This window comes from Aphelocoma coerulescens, chromosome 1A, assembly GCF_041296385.1.
Source record: "Aphelocoma coerulescens isolate FSJ_1873_10779 chromosome 1A, UR_Acoe_1.0, whole genome shotgun sequence".
In the NCBI taxonomy this organism is placed as follows: domain Eukaryota; kingdom Metazoa; phylum Chordata; class Aves; order Passeriformes; family Corvidae; genus Aphelocoma; species Aphelocoma coerulescens.
In genome coordinates, this window is record NC_091014.1 from 75,179,651 (window position 1) to 75,191,834 (window position 12,184).

At 39.1% G+C, this 12,184-nt stretch overlaps 1 long non-coding RNA gene across 3 annotated transcripts; it reads right to left on the bottom strand.

Annotated features, from left to right (window-relative positions):
* Positions 1-2,057: 2,057 nt before the first annotated feature.
* Positions 2,058-11,065, bottom strand: LOC138104783 (uncharacterized). 3 transcript variants are annotated; one of them, XR_011148281.1, is made up of 7 exons: positions 11,002-11,049; positions 10,612-10,707; positions 9,551-9,674; positions 7,831-8,019; positions 6,246-6,311; positions 3,911-4,160; positions 2,058-2,330 (listed from the first exon to the last, which is right to left on the bottom strand). It is a non-coding gene; the product is annotated as an uncharacterized lncRNA (long non-coding RNA). The 3 variants fall into 3 exon arrangements; XR_011148280.1 differs by having other exon boundaries at positions 10,612-11,065; XR_011148282.1 differs by lacking the exon at positions 7,831-8,019 and having other exon boundaries at positions 10,612-11,065.
* Positions 11,066-12,184: the final 1,119 nt, after the last annotated feature.

Here is a 12,184-nt window from a genome sequence, read left to right on the forward strand (position 1 = left end):
GGAAATAACTTGTATATTTGCTTTGACAGATTTGTTAGATTAAATCCAAGGAAGTGAACACATTCCCTACTGTTAGAGAAAGCCAGATTTTTAACCAGACTTCAATGAATCCATTTTTCATTGTCCATCTCTCTAAACTAGAGATATGGATGGCTCCTGACTTGTCCTGCTTTAAAAGCAAACTTCCTCTACTAAAAAATCCTCTACACACAAGAAAATAAACAGAAACCTGGACAAATAAATCTGATGATACTCACTGTCTTTGTACAATGAAAACAGCAGCTTTTTTTACATTGTCTCATTTCAATAAGATTGTTAGAGAGTAAATTTAAATAAATACCTCAAGATTTGGAAGATGTTTCTAACCAAGCAGAGATGGAGCTCAAGCTGTTCAGTATAAAAGCAGCATGAAGTCAACACAGCCATAGAAAGAATCAGATTTGCAGCCACCAAGCTTACCACAGGTGCTAGGAACTTGCTCATTTTTACAGGAGATTTTTGCATTGTGTAACTGGTAATTTGATAGTTTTTTCACAAAACACAACATCTTATCTGCATAATGGAAGGTGAGATGTCTGTTCAATTCATTCATTCAGGCCAATTTCCTTCCAGCTTTATTAATGAAGAACCTAGTTTTCAGTGTTTTTTTCTTAGTGTAAGAGGAAGACAGGCAAAATATTGTCCCTCAGTCATGTGTCAGAACATGCAGGAAGAGGAACTTGTCTATAAGTCTTTCAAATCCTATTCAGATTTTGGACACTTTGTTCAGACACTGATGGAAGTCTCTCATTCGTGTCAAAATTTAAAAAACAAAAGACCAAAAAAAGACGGGATACTCCACACCCAATGGAAACTGAACCTGGGATTTTTTTTCTGTTTGCTCTTCCCTGCAAGACAAATCAAGCTAAAATAATAAACAACTTTTAAAGGTAAGCCTTGTATATCATCAGAGCTGAATGAATTAGGTTTGAATATTGCTACATCAAAATAAATGAAGGACTGACCTGTTTCAAAACATATCTTTGTACGTGTTTTGAATGGGACAGAGTTCATTTCCTTCACAGTAGTTGGTATGGGACTATGTTTTGGATTTGTGCTCAAAACAATGTTGCTATATAGAGCTATTTTTGCTATTGCTGAGCAGGGCTTGCACAAAGCCAAGGCCTTTTCTACACCATAAATTATGGCAAAGAAAGTAATTCTGTAGATGAATTTTATCCTGTAAATTACAATATTTCTTCATCATAATTGGCTTCATTTACAGTAATTTGCCTTCAATAGCACATTATGGGGGAGAATGTCATTGCTCACCTGTTTGCTCTGCAGAAATAACCTCCCATTTACAACATTTTAAATTCTTTCACCTCTCATGAACCTGATCCTAATTATATAAAAGAAAGGATAAATGGGATCTCCAGGTTATCAGTTCCTGAGTAGCAAACATTACATGTGTGCCATCTTAAGTCCTGGGCATTTCAGTTTGTTGTATCCCAAAATGTCTCTGGAACAGTCTGTGAGCAGGGCACAGCACTGGCATTCACTGAATTACACCCAGGGTGCAAATTGCAACAACAAATTCGAGTACAGTAAGAGCCTATAAGACAAGAAACCTCTCAGTACTGATTTAGACCAGTTCAGTACTTATTATTTGCTTCCTTATTTGCACACAAGTATTGACACCTGAGCTAAGAAAATTGTAAAAAAGATCAAGAAAAGGCCTCTAGTGCAAGAATTTAAGGCAAATTTGGTCACAAATATTGGCAGACAGAGCATCTTGGGTTTGGTTTTTTTTTTCAGAGTTCAAGAAGTTACTCAGCAATATTTAAGTTTATATAAGTCCCTTACAGTATGATAACCTGTTTCATAAGCAATGAATGAAAATTTCTATCAGGTCTGCTGCAAGTAATTTCACCACTTTTTTTCATATAAACTTGTCAAATTATTTCTTGCAACATGCACTGCACACCTGGGATTTCATTAAACAATGTCAAAGACAAGATTTTTGATGTTTTCACCTCACAAATTTTGTTCTAATGGTATTCTAACATGTAAATGTAACTGTGCAGATTCCCCACACAATAAGAAAGAAAATTATATATATTCATTATGCTGCTCTGATTGCTTTTAATCTTTTCAATCTCTACTTAAAATTGTTGGGGGAAAAAAAAAAATCAGTAGAAAAGTATCCATAATATAAAGTGGGTGGTGGAGAAGGCCCTTTCTGAAATATTTGAAATTACCTAGTCACCTAAGTGGAATTTTCAACTTTTGTATCTTCTAATCTTTCTTGCTGTTATCTGAGTCTTTCATGTTTTCTGTATGAAGCAAACCTGGAGAGGGGAAAAAAAAGTGGTTTGGGGTTAGATTTCAAGAGGAGAGAATACGCTTTATAAATGTGTACTGTGCAGGAAGTTAAAGAACATCTTCAGATACCTTCAGGGGATTTTATCTGGATGGTAAAACAATCATTTTATTATCAACCTAACTTCAAGACCTCATTCCTTCCTAAGCCATAGTTTTTCAAATGGACGTATCTGTGTGAATGAACTTTGCAAGACTGAACCTTTAGCCCCTCAAACTTGATAACACAACTCTGAATGACTTTGCACATGGGAATAGTGCTCTTGATCTCGTTTCAGCACTATTAAACAGACTGCAGAGGAAAAAGTCCAATGGAGTCATCCTAGAAGCTATTTAAATACAAAAGTCTATTCAGATCAATGCACTGATTTGCAATCTGGGAAATGCCACGAATTGACCTTCTACATAAACTCCTGAGGAGTTTCAATATGCCTTTGTTTATTCAGTTAATTTATAAAAGTATAGAATCTTTATTTTTTATGCAAGAATAATTCCCCCTCCTTAGTCCCAGATGTTTTCCTGGATGTAATTTCAATGTTGTGTGTCTTATTCAGTGCTTTTGATTAAATTTGTAATGCATTTAAAGTATCAGTATGTCCAATCAAGTGTAAAGAGACATGTGCAAATGAAGTGATTCATGCAACAGGAATTCAATCTTACACTGCCTTGTCACCTATTCTTTTAGGAATGAATTTCATTTACAGCTAAAGTTTCCATCACACATCACCAGCCATGCAAACAGACTAGAAAACACATTGTACACTCATTGAATGTGAATATGGATTGCAGAAAATCTATTATATATTTTTTAAACAAACATCTTTGGTTTTGTGGTTGAGCCACAGCTACTCCTTCCTCTTGAAAAGTACAAAAATGCATGAAACCAGTACTTCAAGGATTTTGCAGAAATACTGTAATTAAAATTTGTAAAACTCCCTTAAAAAAGAGAACTAATTTGGCAGCAGACTCAAGGTCTGTCAGAAGCCCCTTTTTCCCAAAGCATCTTCACACCAACGCTCAAGTAAATTTTAGAAGCGAAAAAGCCTCTGTTAAATTGAGGGCTGGGATAAAACAGTGAGCCAAGCCCTAAGCTTTCCTAAGTCAGGGCAACAGAACAAGGCTGATGTCAGTGAAACAGAGCTAAAATATAGTGAATGAAGATGTAATTCAGCATTGAGGGAAAAGAAGCTGCAAGGGCATGGACATGAATAGTAAGAATAGTTCCCTATAGCTCTCTGCACTTTACTTCAGTTTGCCTTCTTCTCCATCAGCATCTCTTACTGAATTAAAATGACTTCCTGTATTCAATTTTGTTTCTTAATGTGGTGTGCTTGCCCTGTGTATACAAAAGAATGACAAGGGTTAAGGCAAGATGATACCCCTGTATCCCAAACCCGAGCTCTAGTACAATGACATGCCAAAAGAAGCATTGCAGCCAAAGTTCAGCCCAAGCACGGCAGGGGTGCACGTGTGTGTGCTTTAGGTTGTAGCACAATGTTGTGTGTGTCCCTGCACCTTTGGGCTGGAATATCAGGGGGAAGCCACGTACTTGAGGTGTCAGAACAGCCCTCTCTGTAAAGCCAGTGCTGCCTACAAAGATTCAGGTCAGCTTCTGGAAGTGTCTGCAGCTCTGTGCTTCCTCACTGGCTGTGCAGGGCCAGCCCTGCGGCTGGGAGCTTCCCTTCGGAGACTGTCAAGGCTGACAAAGTGGATTTTGTGGTCTGGCCATCTGGCCACTCGAATGACATAATCTACCCTCTTCATGCAGTCAGTCAGGAAGCATGAATCTTGCTCTTGCTCTGGGGAGAAAAGAGGGCAGGATAAGGAACTAGGATGAAAGACCAGCTGGTTGACTAACATAAATGAACACTGACACATCCAAGATGTCCCCAGCTTCATCTCTTCTCAGATTTATTTACACAGTCTATATTCATCATGGCTAGCATAAGGGAAAGAAACACAATTCTGATAATGACATAAGGCCAGGAAACAAACAATCAAACATTTACACATCATTACAAAGTTGGAGGCATTAAATGACTTTTGCAGTGATCTTTGGTGCTGCTTGTAGGGTTAATTAGTAACAGGAACAACCCCGAGTTACTAAAACCTCATCACACTTTCAATGCATCTTTTAGGTTGACAGGGAGTAAGTTTCACAAATAATCTTGATATTTGTGATCCTTCATGAAACAGCCATTTTGATAATAGCTGAAAGTGCTTGCACTTAGTTCCATTACTGCATGGCTAAATTAATTTTTTGCAGTCCTGTTCCTTTGAATAATACAGTAAGGAAAAATTTAACACAAACTTTCCTCAGTTATGACATTTCTATATTTTAGTTAGGTTGAACTATGTTTCCTGTCCTGAAATAAGTGTTGTCATAAAAAGGCACTGTTGGGCAGGACAAAGACTCCCAAAATAATTATGCTGATATGATATGTTTCTATGTTTTCTTTTGTTATTATTGTAACTGCAGTTGCTTGATCACAAGCTTTTCCTCTTCTCAAACCAAAATTCTCCTCATCTTAATAAGGTCACAAGAATGTATTTACAACCTCAGATTCCATTGTCTCTGAAATGTTTATGTGGATGCTTAACCTTTTCAAAAACAAGTCTTTATGAAACAAACCTATTCTGAACAAGTACAGAGATAGCAGAGCCCCAATGGTTAGTTACTAAAAATCCATGGCAAGTGGAAGATCACTTGCTGTGGCAAACTCAAACCCAGAACAAAGACATGGCTACAAGATTCATGAAAGTCTAGGACCTATTATGCCAATTAGCATAATTTAATAATTTTAAGGCTATCCACTAGTACCTAGTATATATTCATACACTAATTGGTTTTTTCTCCCCAGCTTTACCTCTAGAGACCTAAAAGCAGGGCAAGGCAGGTGATATCCAGGACCCTGTGGCTGTATCGTGAATTTCCTGCTCCCTGCTCTCTCCACCCAGTGCCAGTAGCTGTCAGAGGACAAGCTCCAAAACAAAAGTCACCAAAAGCTGTATGAGCCCCCAAGGTATTTATTCCATCTGTGCATTGCTGCACAGCTTCTGATCACTTTTCCCCTCCCATTGTTTTACTAGCTTTCAGGATTTATTGTGATATTCATGACATTTGTTTTATCTTAAGGTCTGAACAACTGAGAGAACCAGCATTTCACAGCTTCAATTTTTTAAGGAAAGCCCATCACACCATAGAGCATCAGAGTGGCTCAGAAAAAGGAAAGAAAAAACCCTATTTTTCAGGCCAATTTCACAATTTGAACAGGAAGGGAGGAGGGAAGTTGGTCTTCATCTTTGAGATTTTTCTTAATCCACAGGCAAGAAACACATTTTTGTTATTGTTTGAAAGAAATACAGTTGCTCTTGGTAAGAATAAACCCCTGCAGAGAAAGATGCTGTTTTCCAGCAGATGAAAATTCTTCCCCCAGAACTCCTGGAAGTGGGAGGTGTGAAGGTTACATATGTGATGCTTATTTGCATCACAAAAGAAAGTTTAGATCTGAATGTCAGAATGCTTTATGAGACTTTAAGATAATTCCCGTTTATGAAAGTCAGATTTGCATGGGCAATTTTGAATATTTCATTGGATTAATCATAACTTCAGATATGTGTAAGTGAAAATTAAGGAAGCATTAGAAACCACAGTTGCTGTCAAAAAGGATCTACAGCAGTTCTTTGTCTGCAATATATTTTCATCATTCATCCAGATTTAATTTCTTCAATGACTTCTGGGTTAGAGAAGAAGCAAATTATTTCTGAGGGTTATGGCTCATGTCCTCAGAAAACACATTACATATTTCTGCTATATCACATGCCAAGAGAATGCATTCAGAGCTAGATGATAATGGAAGAAACACGTAGGAAAAAGTCTTTACCTGGAGAATTCAGAGGCCAAAAGGGAATAATCCATTAAATTCTCTTGGGCCAATTTCTTTGTTGATCTAAGAAAGGAAAAGCATGTCCACCAATTGCAGCAGCACATACACCAGGGGAAAAAATAGTCTAACCAAAACAACGTACTAATAAATAAATACAGCTAGCACACAGGCCTCAGAACAGCTGCTGCAACAGAGAGCACTGTGCCCTTTCTCATGTCCTAACAGACAAAAATATATAGCTCTGTTTTACACCACAGACATCCCTATCTAAATATGAAAATAGAGGGGAAAAGGTGAATAAATAGATTTAAAAGTATGTGCCTAGAGAGGCCTGGGGCTTTTATGTGTAGAGGTTTATTTACAATCTTTTTTTATTTATTTTTTTTACTAGATCTAATACTGCCCTCACGGTCCATCCTCAAAAGAGTCAAAGACTTGAACATTTGCATGAAGGCAGCAAAGAAGAACAATATTGGTAACAGACTGTTTAGTGTAAATAAAGATGAATTTACTCCATTTCTTTCCAAAAGACTTGAATGAGAAACCTTCAATCATGGAGAGAGACCTTCTCTGTCTCCTCACTTCAGGCAATTCAAAGGAAACCACAGGAGACTTGACCTCATCCACTTCTTACTCCCAGACTGAGTCCCATGTTTCTAGCTTGGCACAGGGACTTCAATGCCTGAGACTCTGAGCTCTGGCAGCAGATTTCAAGGAGAGCCCAGTGGTCTCAGAAGACCCTCCCAGTTTCCTCCCCACCCTGCACATCCTACTGAGGGTGCACTGAGGTCAACCTCATGCCTTCTTCTCTCCACCAGCCCCTTATGGTACCCACTTTTTAGTCCTTTTACTTTTGTCTCTTAAAAACCCCAGGACTTTTATGTTAAAAAGTTATTCATGTGCCCCATATTCATGTATCCCTTCAGGCAAATCTTTTTCTGGCTTGTTCAGAAAAAGCACTCTGGAAAATTTGCAACACAACCAGCAGAGCCTGTGCCCTTTCCTTAATCCTACATCCACTCCAAAGTTCTGCTGATTTAAACAGCAGAGCCTCAGGGTCATGACCCCTTTCCTTGTCCTAAAATAAGTTTGCAGAAGCTGCCCTTGTGCCTGAATTTTTTTGGTAAAACAAAAAGAGGTTCAGAAACTCCTGCAAATAGCTACGTTCACTCAAAACAAAAAATCTACCTCAAGGGAAGTGTTCTTCAGTGTCACTAATGACAGATTAACTGGAGAGCAAGGGAGCCACAGGAAGGAGCTCTGACTTCTGGCTGTGACTCTGCAATGAAAGCTCAGGGTCCTCAAAAAGAGACAGGCCACTACACCTATTTCTTTAGTACTGAGAATGTTGTGAACCTCTGTCACAGCTAAACAAAATCTTGAATAAACTTGAAAAGTAGCCCAGAGAAGAAGAGTGGTTCTTCTTTTGTTTTGTCTTGAGAGATACTAATAGAATATTTAACAGATAGGAACACCACAGCCTGAGAATTTTTGGATCACAGAAGTGGAAAGCTAAGCAATTATTTCTAATGCTACTTTTTCTTTTTAATGAACAGCTAGTTTAACTGCTGATATTAATTACCTCTGGCCCACATCAGCTCCTTCCTTGTGCTGAGGGATGCATAAACATTGCTTCTTGTCTGACTTGAAAGACTCCAGGCAAGCTGAAGCTTAAAGAGCTCTACTGGGATGTGTTGAGCATACCTCCCACCAGAGCTATGGCCATTTACACCCTGTAATTCCCTGGTGCACAGGAGTCAGTTATTCATTCCTGAAACACAGGTCAAGAACATGGCTAGAAGTAGACTAGGTTCAAGAAGAGGATCCACAGTTAATTTTGACAGATGTTTTTATCAGCCTACCAACAGCTGAAAGGTGATTTTCAAAAATGCAGAAGCATATAAGCTCACATTTTTACTCCTTAAGGAAAGAACTCACTTAACAAAGCTCAGCAAATTTAGAGAAAAGTAATTATCCTCCTGTTCCAGATAGCACTGGATATTTTGAACCAGGAAAGTTTAACAGAGTTGAACATAAAGTGTACCAAGCAGGTGGTTTTTATTAAGATTTCTGATGTCATGCATTACTTGGAAGCCACACAAAGCATGCAGGGAACATTGTGAAATGAAGTTAACAAGAGGGTCACACACTCTGTAGCTTCTGTAGGCTGAACTTGCAGCATGCCAGAGAGGTTTCTTGCCTTCCTCCCGAGTCTCTCCTCCACACTCCCCATCTGTCCAAACCAACCTTTATTACAAATCCTCCTTCCCCCTTCCCAGAGGTGCTATATCTTCCACATCTTTGTCTCTTCTACTGTCCCAGTTAATATGCAAAATTTCTCCCTCTTCACTTGCACTGTCCCATCCCACAGCAGAATCCCTCCTGGGCAGCACCTCCTGGTCTCTGGCACAGCAGGATCCTGCAGGTCTATCTTACAGAAACCCCTGATGTTGCAGATCCACCCCACCCCTTCCTACCTCCTTAATGGCCTTGAATTTGCCCCAGTGTTCCTTCTTTCCTGGCAGCTGAATCCCCACTTTTTTTTCTGGTCCAGAGGGGCCAGAGAAATTTTCTTTTTTGCAACCCATTTGTCCCCAGTAACAGAGGCCTCTTTCCTTGGCTGTACGTGCTCCTGTTTGCTGTTTCTGTCCCTGCTGATGTTTGAGCTGTTGTCTCCCTTTCCTGGGATATTTTCATTACACAAACTACTCCTCCACACTTTCTGACATCTCCCATTTCCTAACGCCAGCACTTTTGTAGGCGGCAGTCCCTCAGAATAGCACCACCTTGAACAACTGTGAGAAGAAGGTGGCCTTTCTACTCTGCTGTATGGGAGCCATTAACTAGATCTCTGATCCAAAAGCACTCCAACTGTGGCTGTATTTGAGAGAAAGCAGAAGCTCCACGTGTCTCCCATTTTCTTTTATTACTTTTCTATGAAATCAAGGTCTTGGCTATCAAATCTTGTAACTTTCCCTAAAGTTTCAAAACCGTTCGGATGTGATGTTCAGAAGTTGCTGTTTTGCAGACCTACAGAGAAACGTCTGTGAGTCTGTGGCCTCTTGAGCTAAACCAAAAACCAAAACAGAGGTCCTCCTGAAACAATTCCACTCCAGCTGCAGAGTAAAATAGGCCCTACTCACTTCCAAAACACAGACAGCGAGGTTTCTGAAAGCACACTTACGTAAGACATGAAGAAAAAGAATGTAGCCTCTATCCCATGATCAAAGCTGACAATTAGGCCCCACAGAATTTTGCATGCAACTTTTTTCCTGGATCCAACTGCAGGCCTTCCTACTTACCAGGCTTTATATTTACAGTTCTGTGTAGGTCAGAGCCTGATCCAATCATCTACAAAGCTTGGGGGCAATGGTTGCTTTTAGGGTTCTTTGCCATGCCATTTCATAGGTGGAGACCAGCTACAAACTTGTAAACAGACACATATGTCAACTCAGAACTTCTGGGGTTTCTCTCAGAGCATATCTGTCTGTTTACTTTCATTAACAGCAAAAAACTTCATAGCTATTAATTCTTTTTTTCTATATAACAGAAAAGGAAATTATGGCATGATTTAGAATTTTGGTTTTGAGCTTGCAAACAAAAAGAAAAAAATGTAAACTGGAGCTGTGCACTTCAAAGACACTTTGTTCCCTGCAGATTTTTCCAATCTGTTCTTTATAAAGCAAAGACTGTCTGTCAAAAGTGACATAGAGCTGTTCCTCGAAAAGAAAAGGGTACTCATGGGATCCCTCATCCTATATTACTGAATTCACTGCTTCTAGACATATACTTTGTGTTGTATATATTGATTATACTCCATAATGAGGAAGAGACTGCTGCACAACTGAATTTTAAGCATGATTCCAATAGCACTGAGAGGCATAATTTGTTTTGCACATTTTCATTTACAATTATTTCTTTCTCTAATTCATGTTCAATACAAGACTTGCAAGCATTTATCCTGTGCTCTGGGCACATTTGATATTCCTGTAAACAGACAGCAGAAAATATCCCCCTCAAATGTGCTGATAATATTTTAAGTGAAAACAAGTCCATGAGACCAGAAGCAATTTTCCAAAGTCCATAGATGCTCATAGGCCCTCTCAAATTTAAGAAACTTCAACTTTGGTGTTTCCGAATAAAATTGGTATGAAGAAGATTAGTCAATTATCAAATTATCTAAGAGATTTAAGAGCAAGACCAACATCTCAGACTTAGCAAATCTAATAGCAATGATGAGGAAAAATTTCAGCTAATAACCACCTATCTGCTTCCAAGTATATTTAATATTCCCAAGCAGAAAGGACTATATCAGTCAGATTCTCAGACAAATGACACAGTATTCAACACAGATGAAAAATACCTCAATCACTCTGGAATGAAATACATTCTCACTGGCCTTGGAGCTGTCCCAATGTGTAAATGGAAAGGAAAATAAAATGTATCCTCTATAAAGAACCTGAGTAGAGTACACACAAGAAGTAAGAGCTAAAGAACCCAAAGTCCTCTCGAAAACTCTTCTCTAGAACCTCTCTTACAAGGCACAAGAATGAAAGCACTTCACATTGAATTTGCATTTTTCCCAGTCCTGAGAAGAGCTAAAATAACATCCTCTTGAGGTCAGAGTAAGACAACAACTCTAAAAATACCATCAGGGTTGTAAAAGCTCATTTTAAAAGATCAAAGTCACCATCTGTATAGCCCCTGGACTGCTACACAGACTACCTAGCCCAAGAAGTGCAAATAACTCAACTGGAACTTGCTCATGAGCTTGAACAATAGGGAAATACTGGCATAAAATGGCCCCTGACTTCACTGTCAACATCCTGCAAACACTTCACAAGCAACAGCTGGACCTGTGTTCCCTGAAGGAAAGCTGAGTTTCCTAAAAGGAGAAAGTGATGGCAGCTGATCAGGATATCAGGTTTCCCCTTTTCTGCTGTTAGCAGAGGGTGCTCATCTGTGGAGCCAGAGCCTGGACCAAGGCCAAAAATTCACTCTGTAACCAAGGCCACCTTTCTCTATCTTGTACTAGGCATGGCTTGTTGGTCAAAATTTATTTTAAAAGATTCAGTATGTCTTCAGTCACCTTTCTGAAAAGAATAAGGCAGTAGAGAATTGGAAGGGAAAGGGTGAAAGAGAAAGCAAAACCACTCCTCCCCAGAAAACACATCAAATGATCACCCATGCAGCTCTCTCACCTTTCCCTCTGGCAATTACTGTAATTCCTTCCCATGCCACCTGTGTTTTTCCATCTTTACCAATTAACTGCTGAGACTGCATCCGCTCCAGTACCTGCTCCTTAGACCCAAGGAGGTGAATACAATGGGATGAGAGATGGCAATTCTAAAATTATAAATCCAGTTGTCATTTACTGTGTTCTGGAATGACTGGCCTTACAATGTATCTCTTTGCAAATGTTTAGCTTTCAGGCAGCCCAGTTGACCTAGTACTCTATGGGTTTTATCTCTTGTATGCATGCTTTATCTTTTATATATTTGTGTTCTGGTAAACACTACACACATATTAAAAATTACCCTGATGATGCATCTTGCAACTTGGCTTCAGCCACATTCTGCTGAAACCTATGACAGTCACAGGAAGATGAGTTACTGTCTACAGCAGGTGTGTACTTGGGCTTCACATCTGAGGTGTTCTTCATAGCACAGCTGTGTTGATTTTTGCTTGCCTCGTGGTGGAAATTCTCATTTAATATTAGCTCTTGACTGGGTCCTCCGAGTTAGATCTAGAGAGTGGTATTAGTTTGGGTTTTTTTCTGCAAGACAGAGGCGGCTGATCTCACTGAAATCAAGCTTAGCCAGGCACAGCTTGTAGTTGATATTAAAAAAAAAAGCCAGTAATATAAACCCACACTTACCATAAAAAATCAAGAAAGATAGTAGAACACCTAGCCACCCTCTCATTCAAATGAAATT